The 10,614-nt window shown below is 25.6% G+C and overlaps 1 long non-coding RNA gene and 1 pseudogene across 1 annotated transcript; both read right to left on the reverse strand.

The window, feature by feature from the left end:
- Window positions 1-359: 359 nt before the first annotated feature.
- On the reverse strand, window positions 360-1,408 carry LOC140920998 (uncharacterized). The gene is made up of 2 exons (XR_012163826.1): window positions 1,170-1,408; window positions 360-610 (listed from the first exon to the last, which is right to left on the reverse strand). It is a non-coding gene; the product is annotated as an uncharacterized lncRNA (long non-coding RNA).
- Window positions 1,409-7,368: 5,960 nt separating this feature from the next.
- Window positions 7,369-10,614, reverse strand: part of LOC113787728 (uncharacterized) — a 3,461-nt pseudogene continuing 215 nt past the window's right edge.

Consider the following 10,614-nt stretch of genomic DNA (forward strand, 5'->3'; position numbering starts at 1 on the left):
TGGTCTGCCTTGACCTGATTTGATTTTTATTGTAATTTATTTTTGTAAATTGATTGTAATTGTAATTTAAAAATTATAACTTGATTTAGCATTGTAAATTGATGAACCTACTTATTGTAAATATAATTACTTCCTTTTTTAATATATATTTCCTTTTTTAGTTTATTTTTAAATAAGTTGGACAAAATTTACGTCCTTATATTTACTTATATTTACTTATCTTTTACCTAATAACATGAAAACGAATACCATTGTTATTCATATTTTCATATTTTTCAAGTAAAATATAATTAAATAGGGGCAGCTGTAGTACCCTAATTTTGTCCAACTTATTTAAAAATAAACTAAAAAAGGAAATATATATTAAAAAAGGAAGTAATTATATTTACAATAAGTAGGTTCATCAATTTACAATGCTAAATCAAGTTATAATTTTTAAATTACAATTACAATCAATTTACAACCAAAGATAAAGCCAAAAATAAATTACAATAAAAATCAAATCAGATCAAGCCATGCTGACTTTGTTCACTGCCAAACCCTGTCATGTTGATGATGACTACCATTGATGCACAAGCCATGCTTATTGGTACATCTGTTCCTGTTTTAACTAATTTGAGAAACATAAAAACATTTTTTTTTTAAGTCAGTCTTGGTACACTTTGTGCAGAACAAAGAGACAAAATTTTGAGTTTAAAAAATAAACTAAGGGACAAATTAAAGCTCAGCAACAGAACATATCAAAACAAATAAATCAAAATCATGAATGCATCAGAGGCGTAGAAAAAACGCAGATGATGAGCAAAGGAAAAAAATATCAAACAGGAAATAGATAGAGAATGACCAATGCAGACCAGAAAGCAACTAAACATATAAAAGACTCTATAAATACATCTTGAAAAATTTCAAAGAAGAAAAAAGGAAACAAAAGACAGAAAAATAACTAAAACAAAGAAGGAGAAAGAAAGAAATTAGAGAGGACAGTAACAAACGGAAAACAACACACAACAAACGCAAAGGTATTTTTTTTAGATAATAAATATGTTTCTTCATCTTCACTGTACAATAATTTTTTTTTTTTTAGTTCAAAAAGGGTTAGATCTTTTTTCATTTTGCAAAATCAAACATAATGGGAAAAACATAGAAGATATAAAATTAAAGATTCGAACCTGTGACATGTTGCCGTTGTCAAAACCATTGGCGTTGTGGTCGTTGTGGCCGCCATCCCCGTTGGCGCGGTGGCCGCCGTTTGCACCAAGGTCGTCGTCGGCGTTTGTGGTTGTCGTTACAGCTTTCTTGTTCCTCTTCTTTTAGTTGATGCATACATTCATATTTCCTCCTTCTTTCAAAATAGAGATTGGAATAAGGAAAGAGAAAGATTTTGCTTTGATGTGAAAGACCCATGCGACTGCCCTTCCTTCTAACTAGGGTTTCATTTTGTTTGTTTTGGACCCCTTTTTTAAGTTAGTTTGGGCCTGGGTTATGGGTTAATGACCAAAATATATTCAAACTCAACCCATTTTTATTTTACTAATCTCAACTCATTTTTATTTTACTAATATCAATCCATTTAAATTTTACCAATCTCAACTCATTTTTATTTTACTAATATCAATCCATTTTTATTTTACTAATCTCAACCCATTTTTATTTTACTAATCTCAACCCATTTTTATTTTACTAATCTCAACTCATTTTTATTTTACTAATATCAATCCATTTAAATTTTACTAATCTCAACTCATTTTTATTTTACTAATATCAATCCATTTTTATTTTACTAATCTCAACCCATTTTTATTTTACTAATCTCAACTCATTTTTATTTTACTAATATCAATCCATTTAAATTTTACTAATCTCAACTCATTTTTATTTTACTAATATCAATCCATTTAAATTTTACTAATCTCAACTCATTTTTATTTTACTAATATCAATCCATTTAAATTTTACTAATCTCAACTCATTTTTATTTTACTAATATCAATCCATTTTTATTTTACTAATCTCAACCCATTTTTATTTTACTAATCTCAACTCATTTTTATTTTACTAATATCAATCCATTTAAATATTTTACTAATCTCAACTCATTTTTATTTTACTAATCTCAACCCATTTAAATCTTACTAATCTTAGTCCATTTAAATCTATTCATTTTATTTTTTTTTATTACTTAAAAAAAAAAAGGGTTTAATTTTCTTCATAATTAAATATACAGCATGGCTTGATCTGATTTGATTTTTATTGTAATTTATTTTTGGCTTTATCTTTGGTTGTAAATTGATTGTAATTGTAATTTAAAAATTATAACTTGATTTAGCATTGTAAATTGATGAACCTACTTATTGTAAATATAATTACTTCCTTTTTTAATATATATTTCCTTTTTTAGTTTATTTTTAAATAAGTTGGACAAAATTAGGGTACTACAAATCGGTTCAATTTTGAACGAGAAGTGAATCATAATTAATAAAATTTGTATAAATTAGTTCGATTTGATTTTATTTATTTTTAATGATTGAATTTGAACTAAATTAAATCGATGATATATATATATATATATATATAAAAGTTTGATTCAGATTATTGAATAGAAAATTATAAAAATTATGTGATGGAAATATAATTTGAATTACCTTATTGAAAGATAAAAACTGCAACTATTATTTTAATTTGTTCCGCTAGTAGACTCTTTGGAATAGAGATGACAATGGGTATGGTTTGGGTAGGGTATTATAGTACTCGTCCTCATACCCGCGATTTAAAAAAATATTTATACCTGTGTCCGTACCCTCTTGGATATCAACTTGAATACCCGTACCCTTACCCTCTAGGTACCTAAGTGCACGTACCTATACCCATTACTCACTCTTTAATTAAAAAAAATCGATAAATAAATGATATTGTTGTGATTAAATTTAAAAATTATTCAAATATCTTAATTCAATCATTAAATATTATAAACCAAAATATTTTATAACTCAAACATTTCAAATGAACACTCGTTGCAATACATATTTAAATATCCATAATTATATTTTATGAAGTTGCAAGTCATTCGACAATATTATTTGAGACAACTGATACAAAGTTGCAAGTATAATTATAAAGTCACGATTAATAAGACATAACTATTAGTTATAAAATCACAATTAGTTACCTATTTATCATAATCAGATTCTTAAAAATTTGCAAACGTTTTCCTTTCAATTATAAATATTGTAGTAGTCCAATTATATTAATAGATGTTAAAACATAAAAGAAAACAATTAATTAAACTAAACACTAATATAATAAGTAAATAAATAAATAAATAATATATTTATATAAGTGCGGGTACGGGGCGGAGTGTGTACTATAGTACCCGTACCCGCACCCATATCTGCTTAATTTTGCGGGTAATTACCCGTCCCCATGCTCATACCCATTATGCGGATTTTTACTCTACCCATTATGGGTTTTTTTTAACGGGTACCCACTGAATTTGGGTCTAATTGCCATCCCTACTTTAGAATAAGTTATAACTGCCAACTTCAAAATTCATTACAAATATGCAAGTCATGCCACTACAAGAAACCATCATTTTGTGAAGCACAAAATCCATCACAAAGTTGCCGTTACAAATTATTATTTTATGGCAACAAAAAAGACCTCAATTTGAGCAAGTCACAAAGTTTTTGGCAATGTGAACCCTCACAAAGTATGTGAGATTTAAAAAATTAAAATGGTCATTTTGTGGTGGTTAGTGACTAGATATTTTCAAAAATAATTTGTTGCAGTACGAATGACCATATTTTTAAATAAAAAAATTAAAAATGTTAAAAGCATAAAAAAATATTTAAAGATAGACAAGAACAATTTAAACTTAATTGCGTTTTATGTCCCCTTATTTTAGGTGAATCGCAAAAATAGTCCTTTTATTTTATATGTCCTCTATTTTGGTCCCCAAACAGAATATGAGTCCAAATCATGATGAGTTATTATTTTTTTAATGACGTGTCAAAAAAATGGTGACGTGACAGACGTCTATGTGGATTAAAAGGTATTATTATATTATTCTAAATTAAAAAATACAATTTATGTTTTTAAAATTCATTATTATATTTTTCCAAATTTAAAAAAAAAGTCAAAATTAAAAAATATATATCAACCCCAATTCAACGCAAATCAGCAGCGCACGTGAACCCTAAATCAAAAATCGACCAAACTTTCATCATCTTCTTCATCTTCGTTTTTCTTCTGCATCATTCGTATTCTTCATCTTCTTGGTCTTCAACAAATTGCAACTCACCACCACTCTTCTTGGAGAACTCCATCAACCTCTCTAGATCATGGATCTAACATATTTGGTAGAAATCAAGACATAGAAGCCATAATCAAATAACTGTTACATGATGGTGATAGTGATAACATTTCTGTGATCCCTATAGTTGGCATGGTTGGTGTGGGCAAAACCACTTTATCCCAATTTGTGTACAATCATGAAAGTATAAAGTAGACATACGATGTTCAAGCATGGGTTTGTGTTTATGATGATTTTGATGTTTTGAAGATTACAAAGACCATTATAGGAAGTTAGAAGTGGATGAAGAAGAAGAGGAAGAAAAAAGAAGATGAAGAAAATGATAAAAACAAATGATGATGAACAAGTGGTTGATTTTTTATTTTAGAGTTCACATGCGTTGCTTATTTGCGTTGAATTGGGGCTGATATTTTGATTTTTGATTTTTAATTTTGGCTTTTGTTTTAAAATTTAGAATAATATAATAATGGCTTTTAAAAACATAAATTGTATTTTTTTTAATTTGGAATAATATAATAATAGTTTTTAATCCACATAGACATCTGACATGCCACCATTTTTTTGACACGTCATTAAAAAATGACAACTCGTCATGATTTGAACTCAAATTATGTTTGGGGATCAAAACTGGGGATAAATAAAATAGTGGAACTATTTTTGTGATTCATCTAAAATAGGGGGATCAAAAATCCAATTAAGTCAACAATTTATGTTAAATAATGAGAACATTTTTAAAAAAAAAAAAAACTAAATTAGAAAAAAAGTAAAAGTAGTAGATAATATAGGGAGAAATTAATAGTTGAGAGAAGGAGGAGAGAATAACTATAAACAGAGTAAAGAAAAGATAAAGAAAAAATTTAGAAAGATGATTGAAGTAAGAAAGAAAGGGAGAAAATGAGAAGAATTTTTAGAGAGAAGGTAGAGAAAAAGTATATATATATATATATGTTTGTGTGTGTGTCACATAAATATTTTTTAAAATTAGTCGTTGAATTCAAAATTAATATTATATATAGATTATATCTATAAATTTTGACATCAATTTATAATAGTTTACTATAACATCTGTATCACCCTCTACTTTATCAATCACTTTCTTATGAATTTGAATATATCTTCTAGTTGCACATTTTAAAAATTTTGCCTTAACCTGAACACAATTATCATGTTCCACATTTACAATATTCACTCCATTATTCTTATATGTAGATTAAGTATGACCAATAAGTTAACAATATGGATAAAAAAGAGACAAATTTTTATATCCAACATTCACAAGAAAAGTATACCCTTTTCTATCAATAGTATTTTATGTCTAATTTTAGTTGATAAGTTGATAAATAAACTTAAATTAGACATCTAACAAAATGTTCAAAAGATCTATCAAAGTAACTCTTATTTGTTTATGCATCAAAACTCACTTGAATTCTATGGTTGTTGACAATTGCAAAGAGAATCTTGCTAGTATTTCTGAGGCAAACCCAAGAAACAGAATCAACAATGTATCGTTGTTTGTTTATGATTGTTCATATTAAAATATGAAGTCCAAGCGAATAACTTTAAGAATTCATTTTTAAGACTTCATGAAGTTTTCTCTCAAACACTACGAAAATCTTCAATATAAAAAAATATAAATTCATACAAACTTTTTGTAAATAGACAAGGCCCCAACGTCTAAGTGACTTTTAAAATTGAACTAATTTTACATGTGAATCATTCAATTTAAGAAACAAGTCTCCCTTAGATAAAATAAAAACTTACCATGAAGATGATTTTTACACTCTTCCAAACCAGCTCTCTATTCCTCCTCCGAATTTTTAATAACAAGATTTATTCCCTTCGAGCCTTAATACTGAAAATGTTGTTATAAGCCTGAGCAAAATATTTGTTAATCGCATCACCATTATTCAATGCCAACTTTGTGCAGAAGACTTCTAATTATAGTATCATCTACCTAAAGGTAGTACCACATTATTTTTTTAGAAAGGATACATGGAAATCTACTTTTTGGACACTCGTGTGATAACTGATTATTTACATGCAAATGGTTAATTCAGTTGGGTAAATGATTAATTTAAATTATAAGAAAAATATAGTTAATTCAATTATATAATTTTTTTAAGAAAAAAATTTAAGGTGAGGGATAGTGCTTCATTCTAACGTAGGAAAGACCTTATGGCTCATTGAATATGTACAAATGACATTAGCAACCACAATTTTCAACGTAATTGAAACTAATCATTTACTTAATTGAATTAACAATTTAATGTATTTTGTTTAATTTTATTAATATAATTTACTAGATCGGGAGAAAAAATAGGAGACAATTGTTAACAAAATAAAATTAAGTTGTTAATTTATCTATAAAATAGGAGAAAGTTTTTAAAACAATATAATACGTTATTTGTTTTGGCATATCTACTCACCGATATTTTTTCTATTAAATATATTTTATTTGATTTTATTAATATGATTTTGTTTTTTTAAATATTTTTATTATTTTTTATATATTAAATTAACAATTATTCTTTTACTAAAATATAAAATTAAAAAAATTAAAAGGTTATCCTTAACTAGGGAGGAGATGGGACCTCGAGGTCGAAAAAAAGTTAGATATTTTAGTATATAAATTAACGTAGAGTATAATAGAGAGTTTTAAATAAAAAGAGGATATAGAAGAAAAAAAACTCTATTAAAATATTGAAATGATTTAAATTATAGTTAATTATAATTTTAGTCCCTCTATATTTACTGATTCACGAAATTGGTCACTCTATTTTAAAAGTCGACAATTTTGATCTATTCCTCTGATTTTTTAACTAAAAAATAATAACGTGAGATGTTTTAAATAATGTGACATATGATAGGATGATGTAGAATGATTAATACCTATGAAATTGAAATAAGTAGAATGATTAATACCTATGAAATTGAAATAAAACGTCGAAAAACCTTAGTTTTTAACTTCATAAATTTTTCATATTTTTAATTTAATTAAAGGCATATGAATAGGTAATGCATCTATATTATAGAATTATATATTAAAAATATGTCAAATTGTTGTTTTTTAGTTAAAAAATATGAGAGATGGATAAAAACTTTCAACTTTTAAAATAGAGACCAATCATGTAAATTGATAATAATAGAGGGGAAAAAAAACTATAATAAAGTATTTAAAATATTTAAAAACCATATGATAGTTTAACATTTGTATCATCTATATACCATGTAATCCCATCTTACGATTGGATTGGTCCCTTTGAACATACAATACATGATACCTCCAAGTCTTTTACATTAAACGTTCGCATCCACTTATCTTGTTTTAATTGCAAGATACGCTCATACGTGGACATAACATCATCCCAAACACTTGAAACATTTGAATGTGTGGCCTTCTCCAATTTTAGTTCTGCAAGTTGGTACAATGTTGTCATTAAGTCTTCCATGTCTACAAGGTTACCTGTTCTGAATGACTTGTGCAATTTGTTTGTATGTGTTGATTGAGTCTACTAATCCACGCGCTTGTTATTGAGTCTAGCTTTTGTAATATATCCATTGCAATTTGGTCTACCAGTTCAGACTTGTTCCTGTTTATTTACAAAATATAAATGAAAGAAAAATACTATGTCACATGTCATAAGGTCAAAATCAAAATTATTTTCGGCATTATATACTTGACCAAACTAGTCGATCGGTAGCCAAACATACTTGACTTGCTCAGTTGAAAAATTTGACCAAACTTATTCTTTTGATCTAAACTTTTAAAATTTAATTTTTTTTGTTTAATTGGAGTTTTACTCCGTCCCCTTATTATCATCAACAGTTTTTATTAGGACTGTGCAAAAAATCCGGTTATGAGGTCCAAATTCAAAACCGGATCCACATCCATTTTAAATATCCGGTTAAAATCATATGGTTATAATCCAGTTTATTTATAAACCGGTTGGATAACCACTTGTGTTTTATATTTGGATTTAGTTTTTATCCGGTTTTTATCCACCTACCAATATTTTGTTAATTTTGAGATTTTATTTCTTGAAAAATATTTGAAATTTTTTTTTTCGAAAAAATATCGGAAAAAAATTAAAAAAAAATTTTGTATCGAATTTTTTCTTGAAAAATTTGGTGAGAATTTTTTAAAAATAATTTATCAAAAACATCGATTTTTCTTAAATAACCGATTTTTAAACTATGAATAAATATTTTTTTTAAATAATCAAATTTTAACCAATTTTAAAAAAAAAAACGATTTTAAAATTAAAATTTTTAAAACCGGTTGCTTAATTATAAACCGATTATTTAATCATAACAAATTTAACAATTGGTTTTATAACCAGTTTTAAACCAAATAATGGATTTGGTTATAAATCTAAATCCATATATTGGTTTTAAAATGGATATGGTTTGGTTTTTTAAAAAAACCAACCATGAACAGTCCTAGTTTTTATACAAGTAGAGTATGTTTCTTTTCTCAAGTAAAAAGCAAGAAATTATTATCTGATAAAGCAAAGTATACTAACACAGGAATTATTCAATAATGACCCCAATCTTGAAATTAATAGGTACCAAAGGTGTAGTTTAATGGCATTAGTGAGACATTTGAAGAAATAAAGTTCGATATCTGCTATTGACAAAACTTCTTCTATGTTTTCACTATAATTTAGAGTATATTTGGATGAGAAGAATATAATTTTATTTAGAGGAATTCAATTTTTTTAAGCAAATTACCTTGTTAGGAGAAATTTTTAAAATGAATGAATTTTATAAGATATTTTGTCATAGCTAAATTTAGAGTATGTTTGGATGGTGAAATTTTTTAGAGAATGTAATTTTTAAGTGAATTCAAATTCTTCGATGTAAATTATCTTGTCAAGATAATCAATTTGAAGAATTTTTAAAGTAAATAGATTTTATGAGATATTTTGTCAAAGCTAAATTTAGATAATTTTAAATACCACCTAAAATTTAATAATTTCATATTTTCTCATTTATTTTATATAAAATATGAATCGTGAAATGGTCGTTATAATTTTTTTGAAATTACAACTCTGATCCTATATATTTTAAAATTTGCATATTAGTGCATTTTTTTTTTGGCAAATTGGTCTCTGAATATTTCAAAATTTTCAAATTGGTCTCGGAAAATTGTAAAATAGTCCCTCAATTTTTCCAAATTCTCGGTTTGGCATTTTTTTTTGTTCCAAAAATTTTGAAATTTGTAAATGGTTAAATAAATTTTTAGTCCCTATAAAACTTTGAAATTTCGTTTTTAGTCTTTGTAAAAAAAAATTACATGTTTTAATCCCAACAAAATTATTATGTAAGAATTTTTAGTCACATTGGAACATCAACATATATTTTTAAATGATTTTTTGGTATACATGTTTACAACACTATAAAAAGTTCTTCCATAAAATATGAGTTTGTAATTCAATTTCTATTACATATTTTAAGGACATTTATTTTGAACATATGACATTTAAAAATTCATATTTAATTCATTCTAATTAAAAATTCTAAATTTTTGCGGATGAACTTTTAATAATGTTTTAAACATGTTTGTAAAATATATTCAAAAATTTTAAAAAGTGGACAATGTTTCATTCCATCAAAGACTAAAACAATATGGAAAATAATTTTGTACGTACTAAAATATGTTTTTTTTTTATAGGAACTTAAAACAAAATTTCAAAATTTTATAGGGACTAAAAACTTATTAAATCCATGTCTAAATTAACAATTCATTTATCCAAACAACAAAATTTAAAAATAAAAGAAATTTAATTGAAGCATTTAACTTGTTTAGATTTCTAATTTCCCTAGAATTTCCGTATAATTTTTTTAAAATTTACAATTTTGACACTATATTTCAAAATTTGTATATTAGTCCCTATATTTCTATTCTTTTTTGCAAATTGGTCCTTAAAACTTTGCAAAATAGTCTTTCAACTTTTCCAAAATCTTAATTTTGAGCTCAATTTAATTTTTCATTTTTGTCCGAACACTTTTGAAATTTATAAATAAAAAAATCAATTTTAATATAACAATTTTCCTTCATCCAAACACACTATTATATTTTATATATTGTATTTAACTCAATCACACAAAATAAACTTATAAAATGATATCTATTATTCTTTATAAAGTCTTTTAGAGCTTTATCCATTTCCAATGTAAAACTTCAATTTTTCCCAATAAGAAAAGAAGAAGAAAAAAAACCAATCTTGAAATAGGAATTCAGTATTAGCACAAAATTTATCAGATAATGTTGAATATTAATTACCCATTCTCAAGCTCTTCCG

The sequence above is a fragment of the Cicer arietinum genome, chromosome 7 (assembly GCF_000331145.2).
Source record: "Cicer arietinum cultivar CDC Frontier isolate Library 1 chromosome 7, Cicar.CDCFrontier_v2.0, whole genome shotgun sequence".
In the NCBI taxonomy this organism is placed as follows: domain Eukaryota; kingdom Viridiplantae; phylum Streptophyta; class Magnoliopsida; order Fabales; family Fabaceae; genus Cicer; species Cicer arietinum.